We start from the raw sequence: 13,380 nt of genomic DNA on the forward strand, positions 1-13,380 counted from the left end.
GTTTTGGCCCAATAACACTGAAATTGACAGGAACACATGAAAATGCATGTACGGTGTGCGCCCTGACCCTGCCGGCGCCGCCGAGTCTTTTGGGTGAGTCTGCATCGGTTCTGATGAAAAGCGACTGGTTTGGGCCCAATAACACTGAAATTGACAGAAACACATGAAAATGCATGTACAGTGTGCGCCCTGACCCTGCCAGCGCAGCCGAGCCTTTTGGGTGAGTCTGCATCGGTTCTGATGAAAAGCGAGTAGTTTGGGCCCAATAACACTGAAATTGACAGAAACACATGAAAATGCATGTACGGTGTGCGCCCTGACCCTGCCGGCGCAGCCGAGCCTTTTGGGTGAGTCTGCATCGGTTCTGATGAAAAGCCATTAGTTTGGGCCCAATAACACTGAAATTGACAGAAACACATGAAAATGCATGTACGGTGTGCGCCGTGACCCTGCCAGCGCAGCCGAGCCTTTTGGGTGAGTCTGTATCGGTTCTGATGAAAAGCGACTGGTTTTGGCCCAATAACACTGAAATTGACAGAAACACATGAAAATGCATGTACGGTGTGCGCCCTGACCCTGCCGGCGCAGCCGAGCCTTTTGGGTGAGTCTGCATCGGTTCTGATGAAAAGCGACTGGTTTGGGCCCAATAACACTGAAATTGACAGAAACACATGAAAATGCATGTACGGTGTGCGCCCTGACCCTGCCGGCGCAGCCGAGCCTTTTGGGTGAGTCTGCATCGGTTCTGATGAAAAGCGAGTAGTTTGGGCCCAATAACACTGAAATTGACAGAAACACATGAAAATGCATGTACAGTGTGCGCCCTGACCCTGCCAGCGCAGCCGAGCCTTTTGGGTGAGTCTGCATCGGTTCTGATGAAAAGCAACTGGTTTGGGCCCAATAACACTGAAATTGACAGAAACACATGAAAATGCATGTACGGCGTGCGCCGTGACCCTGCCAGCGCAGCCGAGCCTTTTGGGTGAGTCTGCATCGGTTCTGATGAAAAGCGACTAGTTTGGGCCCAATAACACTGAAATTGACAGAAACACATGAAAATGCATGTACGGTGTGCGCCCTGACCCTGCCGGCGCAGCCGAGCCTTTTGGGTGAGTCTGCATCGGTTCTGATGAAAAGCGACTGGTTTGGGCCCAATAACACTGAAATTGACAGAAACACATGAAAATGCATGTACGGTGTGTGCCCTGACCCTGCCAGCGCAGCCGAGCCTTTTGGGTGAGTCTGCATCGGTTCTGATGAAAAGCCACTAGTTTGGGCCCAATAACACTGAAATTGACAGAAACACATGAAAATGCATGTACTGTGTGTGCCCTGACCCTGCCAGCGCAGCCAAGCCTTTTGGGTGAGTCTGCATCGGTTCTGATGAAAAGCGACTGGTTTGGGCCCAATAACACTGAAATTGACAGAAACATATGAAAATGCATGTACGGCGTGCGCCGTGACCCTGCCAGCGCAGCCAAGCCTTTTGGGTGAGTCTGCATCGGTTCTGATGAAAAGCAACTGGTTTTGGTCCAATAACACTGAAATTGACAGAAACACATGAAAATGCATGTACGGTGTGTGCCCTGACCCTGCCAGCGCAGCCGAGCCTTTTGGGTGACTCTGCATCGGTTCTGATGAAAAGCGACTGGTTTGGGCCCAATAACACTGAAATTGACAGAAACACATGAAAATGCATGTACGGTGTGCGCTGTGACCCTGCCAGCGCAGCCGAGCCTTTTGGGTGAGTCTGCATCGGTTCTGATGAAAAGCGACTGGTTTGGGCCCAATAACACTGAAATTGACAGAAACACATGAAAATGCATGTACGGTGTGCGCCGTGACCCTGCCAGCACAGTCTTTTGGGTGAGTCTGCATCGGTTCTGATGAAAAGCTACTGGTTTGGGCCCAATAACACTGAAATTGACAGAAACACATGAAAATGCATGTACGGTGTGCGCCCTGACCCTGCCGGCGCAGCCGAGCCTTTTGGGTGAGTCTGCATCGGTTCTGATGAAAAGCCACTAGTTTGGGCCCAATAACACTGAAATTGACAGAAACACATGAAAATGCATGTACGGTGTGTGCCCTGACCTGCCAGCGCAGCCGAGCCTTTTGGGTGAGTCTGCATCGGTTCTGATGAAAAGCCACTAGTTTGGGCCCAATAACACTGAAATTGACAGAAACACATGAAAATGCATGTACGGTGTGTGCCCTGACCTGCCAGCGCAGCCGAGTCTTTTGGGTGAGTCTGCATCGGTTCTGATGAAAAGCCACTAGTTTTGGCCCAATAACACTGAAATTGACAGGAACACATGAAAATGCATGTACGGTGTGCGCCCTGACCCTGCCGGCGCCGCCGAGTCTTTTGGGTGAGTCTGCATCGGTTCTGATGAAAAGCGACTGGTTTGGGCCCAATAACACTGAAATTGACAGAAACACATGAAAATGCATGTACAGTGTGCGCCCTGACCCTGCCAGCGCAGCCGAGCCTTTTGGGTGAGTCTGCATCGGTTCTGATGAAAAGCGAGTAGTTTGGGCCCAATAACACTGAAATTGACAGAAACACATGAAAATGCATGTACAGTGTGCGCCCTGACCCTGCCGGCGCAGCCGAGCCTTTTGGGTGAGTCTGCATCGGTTCTGATGAAAAGCCATTAGTTTGGGCCCAATAACACTGAAATTGACAGAAACACATGAAAATGCATGTACGGTGTGCGCCGTGACCCTGCCAGCGCAGCCGAGCCTTTTGGGTGAGTCTGTATCGGTTCTGATGAAAAGCGACTGGTTTTGGCCCAATAACACTGAAATTGACAGAAACACATGAAAATGCATGTACGGTGTGCGCCCTGACCCTGCCGGCGCAGCCGAGCCTTTTGGGTGAGTCTGCATCGGTTCTGATGAAAAGCGACTGGTTTGGGCCCAATAACACTGAAATTGACAGAAACACATGAAAATGCATGTATGGTGTGCGCCCTGTCCCTGCCGGCGCAGCCGAGCCTTTTGGGTGAGTCTGCATCGGTTCTGATGAAAAGCGACTTGCTTGGGCCCAATAACACTGAAATTGACAGAAACACATGAAAATGCATGTACGGTGTGTGCCCTGACCCTGCCAGCGCAGCCGAGCCTTTTGGGTGAGTCTGCATCGGTTCTGATGAAAAGCCACTAGTTTGGGCCCAATAACACTGAAATTGACAGAAACACATTAAAATGCATGTACTGTGTGTGCCCTGACCCTGCCAGCGCAGCCAAGCCTTTTGGGTGAGTCTGCATCGGTTCTGATGAAAAGCGACTGGTTTGGGCCCAATAACACTGAAATTGACAGAAACATATGAAAATGCATGTACGGCGTGCGCCGTGACCCTGCCAGCGCAGCCAAGCCTTTTGGGTGAGTCTGCATCGGTTCTGATGAAAAGCGACTGGTTTTGGTCCAATAACACTGAAATTGACAGAAACACATGAAAATGCATGTACGGTGTGTGCCCTGACCCTGCCAGCGCAGCCGAGCCTTTTGGGTGACTCTGCATCGGTTCTGATGAAAAGCGACTGGTTTGGGCCCAATAACACTGAAATTGACAGAAACACATGAAAATGCATGTACGGTGTGCGCTGTGACCCTGCCAGCGCAGCCGAGCCTTTTGGGTGAGTCTGCATCGGTTCTGATGAAAAGCGAGTAGTTTGGGCCCAATAACACTGAAATTGACAGAAACACATGAAAATGCATGTACAGTGTGCGCCCTGACCCTGCCAGCGCAGCCGAGCCTTTTGGGTGAGTCTGCATCGGTTCTGATGAAAAGCAACTGGTTTGGGCCCAATAACACTGAAATTGACAGAAACACATGAAAATGCATGTACGGCGTGCGCCGTGACCCTGCCAGCGCAGCCGTCCTTTTGGGTGAGTCTGCATCGGTTCTGATGAAAAGCCACTAGTTTGGGCCCAATAACACTGAAATTGACAGAAACACATGAAAATGCATGTACGGTGTGCGCCGTGACCCTGCCAGCACAGTCTTTTGGGTGAGTCTGCATCGGTTCTGATGAAAAGCCACTAGTTTGGGCCCAATAACACTGAAATTGACAGAAACACATGAAAATGCATGTACTGTGTGTGCCCTGACCCTGCCAGCGCAGCCGAGCCTTTTGGGTGAGTCTGCATCGGTTCTGATGAAAAGCGACTGGTTTGGGCCCAATAACACTGAAATTGACAGAAACACATGAAAATGCATGTACGGCGTGCGCCGTGACCCTGCCAGCGCAGCCGAGCCTTTTGGGTGAGTCTGTATCGGTTCTGATGAAAAGCGACTGGTTTTGGCCCAATAACACTGAAATTGACAGAAACACATGAAAATGCATGTACGGTGTGCGCCCTGACCCTGCCGGCGCAGCCGAGCCTTTTGGGTGAGTCTGCATCGGTTCTGATGAAAAGCGACTGGTTTGGGCCCAATAACACTGAAATTGACAGAAACACATGAAAATGCATGTACGGTGTGCGCCCTGACCCTGCCGGCGCAGCCGAGCCTTTTGGGTGAGTCTGCATCGGTTCTGATGAAAAGCGACTGGTTTGGGCCCAATAACACTGAAATTGACAGAAACACATAAAAATGCATGTACGGTGTGTGCCCTGACCCTGCCGGCGCAGCCGAGCCTTTTGGGTGAGTCTGCATCGGTTCTGATGAAAAGCCACTAGTTTGGGCCCAATAACACTGAAATTGACAGAAACACATGAAAATGCATGTACTGTGTGTGCCCTGACCCTGCCAGCGCAGCCAAGCCTTTTGGGTGAGTCTGCATCGGTTCTGATGAAAAGCGACTGGTTTGGGCCCAATAACACTGAAATTGACAGAAACATATGAAAATGCATGTACGGCGTGCGCCGTTACCCTGCCAGCGCAGCCAAGCCTTTTGGGTGAGTCTGCATCGGTTCTGATGAAAAGCGACTGGTTTTGGTCCAATAACACTGAAATTGACAGAAACACATGAAAATGCATGTACGGTGTGTGCCCTGACCCTGCCAGCGCAGCCGAGCCTTTTGGGTGACTCTGCATCGGTTCTGATGAAAAGCGACTGGTTTGGGCCCAATAACACTGAAATTGACAGAAACACATGAAAATGCATGTACGGTGTGCGCTGTGACCCTGCCAGCGCAGCCGAGCCTTTTGGGTGAGTCTGCATCGGTTCTGATGAAAAGCGACTGGTTTGGGCCCAATAACACTGAAATTGACAGAAACACATGAAAATGCATGTACGGTGTGCGCCGTGACCCTGCCAGCACAGTCTTTTGGGTGAGTCTGCATCGGTTCTGATGAAAAGCGACTGGTTTGGGCCCAATAACACTGAAATTGACAGAAACACATGAAAATGCATGTACGGTGTGCGCCCTGACCCTGCCGGCGCAGCCGAGCCTTTTGGGTGAGTCTGCATCGGTTCTGATGAAAAGCGACTGGTTTGGGCCCAATAACACTGAAATTGACAGAAACACATGAAAATGCATGTACGGTGTGTGCCCTGACCCTGCCAGCGCAGCCGAGCCTTTTGGGTGAGTCTGCATCGGTTCTGATGAAAAGCCACTAGTTTGGGCCCAATAACACTGAAATTGACAGAAACACATGAAAATGCAAGTACGGTGTGTGCCCTGACCTGCCAGCGCAGCCGAGTCTTTTGGGTGAGTCTGCATCGGTTCTGATGAAAAGCCACTAGTTTTGGCCCAATAACACTGAAATTGACAGGAACACATGAAAATGCATGTACGGTGTGCGCCCTGACCCTGCCGGCGCCGCCGAGTCTTTTGGGTGAGTCTGCATCGGTTCTGATGAAAAGCGACTGGTTTGGGCCCAATAACACTGAAATTGACAGAAACACATGAAAATGCATTTACACTGCGTGGCGTGACGCTGCCGGCGCAGCCGAGCCTTTTGGGTGAGTCTGCGTCGGTTCTGATGAAAAGCCACTAGTTTGGGCCCAATAACACTGAAATTGACAGAAACACATGAAAATGCATGTACGGTGTGCGCCCTGACCCTGCCGGCACAGTCTTTTGGGTGAGTCTGCATCGGTTCTGATGAGAAGCGACTGGTTTTGGCCCAATAACACTGAAATTGACAGAAACACATGAAAATGCATGTACGGTGTGCGCCCTGACCCTGCCGGCGCAGCCGAGCCTTTTGGGTGAGTCTGCATCGGTTCTGATGAAAAGCGACTGGTTTGGGCCCAATAACACTGAAATTGACAGAAACACATGAAAATGCATGTATGGTGTGCGCCCTGTCCCTGCCGGCGCAGCCGAGCCTTTTGGGTGAGTCTGCATCGGTTCTGATGAAAAGCGACTGGTTTGGGCCCAATAACACTGAAATTGACAGAAACACATGAAAATGCATGTATGGTGTGCGCCCTGTCCCTGCCGGCGCAGCCGAGCCTTTTGGGTGAGTCTGCATCGGTTCTGATGAAAAGCGACTGGTTTGGGCCCAATAACACTGAAATTGACAGAAACACATGAAAATGAATGTACGGTGTGCGCCCTGACCCTGCCGGCGCAGCCGAGCCTTTTGGGTGAGTCTGCATCGGTTCTGATGAAAAGCGAGTAGTTTGGGCCCAATAACACTGAAATTGACAGAAACACATGAAAATGCATGTACAGTGTGCGCCCTGACCCTGCCAGCGCAGCCGAGCCTTTTGGGTGAGTCTGCATCGGTTCTGATGAAAAGCAACTGGTTTGGGCCCAATAACACTGAAATTGACAGAAACACATGAAAATGCATGTACGGCGTGCGCCGTGACCCTGCCAGCGCAGCCGAGCCTTTTGGGTGAGTCTGCATCGGTTCTGATGAAAAGCGACTAGTTTGGGCCCAATAACACTGAAATTGACAGAAACACATGAAAATGCATGTACGGTGTGCGCCCTGACCCTGCCGGCGCAGCCGAGCCTTTTGGGTGAGTCTGCATCGGTTCTGATGAAAAGCGACTGGTTTGGGCCCAATAACACTGAAATTGACAGAAACACATGAAAATGCATGTACGGTGTGTGCCCTGACCCTGCCAGCGCAGCCGAGCCTTTTGGGTGAGTCTGCATCGGTTCTGATGAAAAGCCACTAGTTTGGGCCCAATAACACTGAAATTGACAGAAACACATGAAAATGCATGTACTGTGTGTGCCCTGACCCTGCCAGCGCAGCCAAGCCTTTTGGGTGAGTCTGCATCGGTTCTGATGAAAAGCGACTGGTTTGGGCCCAATAACACTGAAATTGACAGAAACATATGAAAATGCATGTACGGCGTGCGCCGTGACCCTGCCAGCGCAGCCAAGCCTTTTGGGTGAGTCTGCATCGGTTCTGATGAAAAGCAACTGGTTTTGGTCCAATAACACTGAAATTGACAGAAACACATGAAAATGCATGTACGGTGTGTGCCCTGACCCTGCCAGCGCAGCCGAGCCTTTTGGGTGACTCTGCATCGGTTCTGATGAAAAGCGACTGGTTTGGGCCCAATAACACTGAAATTGACAGAAACACATGAAAATGCATGTACGGTGTGCGCTGTGACCCTGCCAGCGCAGCCGAGCCTTTTGGGTGAGTCTGCATCGGTTCTGATGAAAAGCGACTGGTTTGGGCCCAATAACACTGAAATTGACAGAAACACATGAAAATGCATGTACGGTGTGCGCCGTGACCCTGCCAGCACAGTCTTTTGGGTGAGTCTGCATCGGTTCTGATGAAAAGCTACTGGTTTGGGCCCAATAACACTGAAATTGACAGAAACACATGAAAATGCATGTACGGTGTGCGCCCTGACCCTGCCGGCGCAGCCGAGCCTTTTGGGTGAGTCTGCATCGGTTCTGATGAAAAGCCACTAGTTTGGGCCCAATAACACTGAAATTGACAGAAACACATGAAAATGCATGTACGGTGTGTGCCCTGACCTGCCAGCGCAGCCGAGCCTTTTGGGTGAGTCTGCATCGGTTCTGATGAAAAGCCACTAGTTTGGGCCCAATAACACTGAAATTGACAGAAACACATGAAAATGCATGTACGGTGTGTGCCCTGACCTGCCAGCGCAGCCGAGTCTTTTGGGTGAGTCTGCATCGGTTCTGATGAAAAGCCACTAGTTTTGGCCCAATAACACTGAAATTGACAGGAACACATGAAAATGCATGTACGGTGTGCGCCCTGACCCTGCCGGCGCCGCCGAGTCTTTTGGGTGAGTCTGCATCGGTTCTGATGAAAAGCGACTGGTTTGGGCCCAATAACACTGAAATTGACAGAAACACATGAAAATGCATGTACAGTGTGCGCCCTGACCCTGCCAGCGCAGCCGAGCCTTTTGGGTGAGTCTGCATCGGTTCTGATGAAAAGCGAGTAGTTTGGGCCCAATAACACTGAAATTGACAGAAACACATGAAAATGCATGTACAGTGTGCGCCCTGACCCTGCCGGCGCAGCCGAGCCTTTTGGGTGAGTCTGCATCGGTTCTGATGAAAAGCCATTAGTTTGGGCCCAATAACACTGAAATTGACAGAAACACATGAAAATGCATGTACGGTGTGCGCCGTGACCCTGCCAGCGCAGCCGAGCCTTTTGGGTGAGTCTGTATCGGTTCTGATGAAAAGCGACTGGTTTTGGCCCAATAACACTGAAATTGACAGAAACACATGAAAATGCATGTACGGTGTGCGCCCTGACCCTGCCGGCGCAGCCGAGCCTTTTGGGTGAGTCTGCATCGGTTCTGATGAAAAGCGACTGGTTTGGGCCCAATAACACTGAAATTGACAGAAACACATGAAAATGCATGTATGGTGTGCGCCCTGTCCCTGCCGGCGCAGCCGAGCCTTTTGGGTGAGTCTGCATCGGTTCTGATGAAAAGCGACTTGCTTGGGCCCAATAACACTGAAATTGACAGAAACACATGAAAATGCATGTACGGTGTGTGCCCTGACCCTGCCAGCGCAGCCGAGCCTTTTGGGTGAGTCTGCATCGGTTCTGATGAAAAGCCACTAGTTTGGGCCCAATAACACTGAAATTGACAGAAACACATTAAAATGCATGTACTGTGTGTGCCCTGACCCTGCCAGCGCAGCCAAGCCTTTTGGGTGAGTCTGCATCGGTTCTGATGAAAAGCGACTGGTTTGGGCCCAATAACACTGAAATTGACAGAAACATATGAAAATGCATGTACGGCGTGCGCCGTGACCCTGCCAGCGCAGCCAAGCCTTTTGGGTGAGTCTGCATCGGTTCTGATGAAAAGCGACTGGTTTTGGTCCAATAACACTGAAATTGACAGAAACACATGAAAATGCATGTACGGTGTGTGCCCTGACCCTGCCAGCGCAGCCGAGCCTTTTGGGTGACTCTGCATCGGTTCTGATGAAAAGCGACTGGTTTGGGCCCAATAACACTGAAATTGACAGAAACACATGAAAATGCATGTACGGTGTGCGCTGTGACCCTGCCAGCGCAGCCGAGCCTTTTGGGTGAGTCTGCATCGGTTCTGATGAAAAGCGAGTAGTTTGGGCCCAATAACACTGAAATTGACAGAAACACATGAAAATGCATGTACAGTGTGCGCCCTGACCCTGCCAGCGCAGCCGAGCCTTTTGGGTGAGTCTGCATCGGTTCTGATGAAAAGCAACTGGTTTGGGCCCAATAACACTGAAATTGACAGAAACACATGAAAATGCATGTACGGCGTGCGCCGTGACCCTGCCAGCGCAGCCGTCCTTTTGGGTGAGTCTGCATCGGTTCTGATGAAAAGCCACTAGTTTGGGCCCAATAACACTGAAATTGACAGAAACACATGAAAATGCATGTACGGTGTGCGCCGTGACCCTGCCAGCACAGTCTTTTGGGTGAGTCTGCATCGGTTCTGATGAAAAGCCACTAGTTTGGGCCCAATAACACTGAAATTGACAGAAACACATGAAAATGCATGTACTGTGTGTGCCCTGACCCTGCCAGCGCAGCCGAGCCTTTTGGGTGAGTCTGCATCGGTTCTGATGAAAAGCGACTGGTTTGGGCCCAATAACACTGAAATTGACAGAAACACATGAAAATGCATGTACGGCGTGCGCCGTGACCCTGCCAGCGCAGCCGAGCCTTTTGGGTGAGTCTGTATCGGTTCTGATGAAAAGCGACTGGTTTTGGCCCAATAACACTGAAATTGACAGAAACACATGAAAATGCATGTACGGTGTGCGCCCTGACCCTGCCGGCGCAGCCGAGCCTTTTGGGTGAGTCTGCATCGGTTCTGATGAAAAGCGACTGGTTTGGGCCCAATAACACTGAAATTGACAGAAACACATGAAAATGCATGTACGGTGTGCGCCCTGACCCTGCCGGCGCAGCCGAGCCTTTTGGGTGAGTCTGCATCGGTTCTGATGAAAAGCGACTGGTTTGGGCCCAATAACACTGAAATTGACAGAAACACATAAAAATGCATGTACGGTGTGTGCCCTGACCCTGCCGGCGCAGCCGAGCCTTTTGGGTGAGTCTGCATCGGTTCTGATGAAAAGCCACTAGTTTGGGCCCAATAACACTGAAATTGACAGAAACACATGAAAATGCATGTACTGTGTGTGCCCTGACCCTGCCAGCGCAGCCAAGCCTTTTGGGTGAGTCTGCATCGGTTCTGATGAAAAGCGACTGGTTTGGGCCCAATAACACTGAAATTGACAGAAACATATGAAAATGCATGTACGGCGTGCGCCGTTACCCTGCCAGCGCAGCCAAGCCTTTTGGGTGAGTCTGCATCGGTTCTGATGAAAAGCGACTGGTTTTGGTCCAATAACACTGAAATTGACAGAAACACATGAAAATGCATGTACGGTGTGTGCCCTGACCCTGCCAGCGCAGCCGAGCCTTTTGGGTGACTCTGCATCGGTTCTGATGAAAAGCGACTGGTTTGGGCCCAATAACACTGAAATTGACAGAAACACATGAAAATGCATGTACGGTGTGCGCTGTGACCCTGCCAGCGCAGCCGAGCCTTTTGGGTGAGTCTGCATCGGTTCTGATGAAAAGCGACTGGTTTGGGCCCAATAACACTGAAATTGACAGAAACACATGAAAATGCATGTACGGTGTGCGCCGTGACCCTGCCAGCACAGTCTTTTGGGTGAGTCTGCATCGGTTCTGATGAAAAGCGACTGGTTTGGGCCCAATAACACTGAAATTGACAGAAACACATGAAAATGCATGTACGGTGTGCGCCCTGACCCTGCCGGCGCAGCCGAGCCTTTTGGGTGAGTCTGCATCGGTTCTGATGAAAAGCGACTGGTTTGGGCCCAATAACACTGAAATTGACAGAAACACATGAAAATGCATGTACGGTGTGTGCCCTGACCCTGCCAGCGCAGCCGAGCCTTTTGGGTGAGTCTGCATCGGTTCTGATGAAAAGCCACTAGTTTGGGCCCAATAACACTGAAATTGACAGAAACACATGAAAATGCAAGTACGGTGTGTGCCCTGACCTGCCAGCGCAGCCGAGTCTTTTGGGTGAGTCTGCATCGGTTCTGATGAAAAGCCACTAGTTTTGGCCCAATAACACTGAAATTGACAGGAACACATGAAAATGCATGTACGGTGTGCGCCCTGACCCTGCCGGCGCCGCCGAGTCTTTTGGGTGAGTCTGCATCGGTTCTGATGAAAAGCGACTGGTTTGGGCCCAATAACACTGAAATTGACAGAAACACATGAAAATGCATTTACACTGCGTGGCGTGACGCTGCCGGCGCAGCCGAGCCTTTTGGGTGAGTCTGCGTCGGTTCTGATGAAAAGCCACTAGTTTGGGCCCAATAACACTGAAATTGACAGAAACACATGAAAATGCATGTACGGTGTGCGCCCTGACCCTGCCGGCACAGTCTTTTGGGTGAGTCTGCATCGGTTCTGATGAGAAGCGACTGGTTTTGGCCCAATAACACTGAAATTGACAGAAACACATGAAAATGCATGTACGGTGTGCGCCCTGACCCTGCCGGCGCAGCCGAGCCTTTTGGGTGAGTCTGCATCGGTTCTGATGAAAAGCGACTGGTTTGGGCCCAATAACACTGAAATTGACAGAAACACATGAAAATGCATGTATGGTGTGCGCCCTGTCCCTGCCGGCGCAGCCGAGCCTTTTGGGTGAGTCTGCATCGGTTCTGATGAAAAGCGACTTGCTTGGGCCCAATAACACTGAAATTGACAGAAACACATGAAAATGCATGTACGGTGTGTGCCCTGACCCTGCCAGCGCAGCCGAGCCTTTTGGGTGAGTCTGCATCGGTTCTGATGAAAAGCCACTAGTTTGGGCCCAATAACACTGAAATTGACAGAAACACATTAAAATGCATGTACTGTGTGTGCCCTGACCCTGCCAGCGCAGCCAAGCCTTTTGGGTGAGTCTGCATCGGTTCTGATGAAAAGCGACTGGTTTGGGCCCAATAACACTGAAATTGACAGAAACATATGAAAATGCATGTACGGCGTGCGCCGTGACCCTGCCAGCGCAGCCAAGCCTTTTGGGTGACTCTGCATCGGTTCTGATGAAAAGCGACTGGTTTGGGCCCAATAACACTGAAATTGACAGAAACACATGAAAATGCATGTACGGTGTGCGCTGTGACCCTGCCAGCGCAGCCGAGCCTTTTGGGTGAGTCTGCATCGGTTCTGATGAAAAGCGAGTAGTTTGGGCCCAATAACACTGAAATTGACAGAAACACATGAAAATGCATGTACAGTGTGCGCCCTGACCCTGCCAGCGCAGCCGAGCCTTTTGGGTGAGTCTGCATCGGTTCTGATGAAAAGCAACTGGTTTGGGCCCAATAACACTGAAATTGACAGAAACACATGAAAATGCATGTACGGCGTGCGCCGTGACCCTGCCAGCGCAGCCGTCCTTTTGGGTGAGTCTGCATCGGTTCTGATGAAAAGCCACTAGTTTGGGCCCAATAACACTGAAATTGACAGAAACACATGAAAATGCATGTACGGTGTGCGCCGTGACCCTGCCAGCACAGTCTTTTGGGTGAGTCTGCATCGGTTCTGATGAAAAGCCACTAGTTTGGGCCCAATAACACTGAAATTGACAGAAACACATGAAAATGCATGTACTGTGTGTGCCCTGACCCTGCCAGCGCAGCCGAGCCTTTTGGGTGAGTCTGCATCGGTTCTGATGAAAAGCGACTGGTTTGGGCCCAATAACACTGAAATTGACAGAAACACATGAAAATGCATGTACGGCGTGCGCCGTGACCCTGCCAGCGCAGCCGAGCCTTTTGGGTGAGTCTGTATCGGTTCTGATGAAAAGCGACTGGTTTTGGCCCAATAACACTGAAATTGACAGAAACACATGAAAATGCATGTACGGTGTGCGCCCTGACCCTGCCGGCGCAGCCGAGCCTTTTGGGTGAGT

This window comes from Thunnus thynnus, chromosome 3 (assembly GCF_963924715.1).
Source record: "Thunnus thynnus chromosome 3, fThuThy2.1, whole genome shotgun sequence".
In the NCBI taxonomy this organism is placed as follows: domain Eukaryota; kingdom Metazoa; phylum Chordata; class Actinopteri; order Scombriformes; family Scombridae; genus Thunnus; species Thunnus thynnus.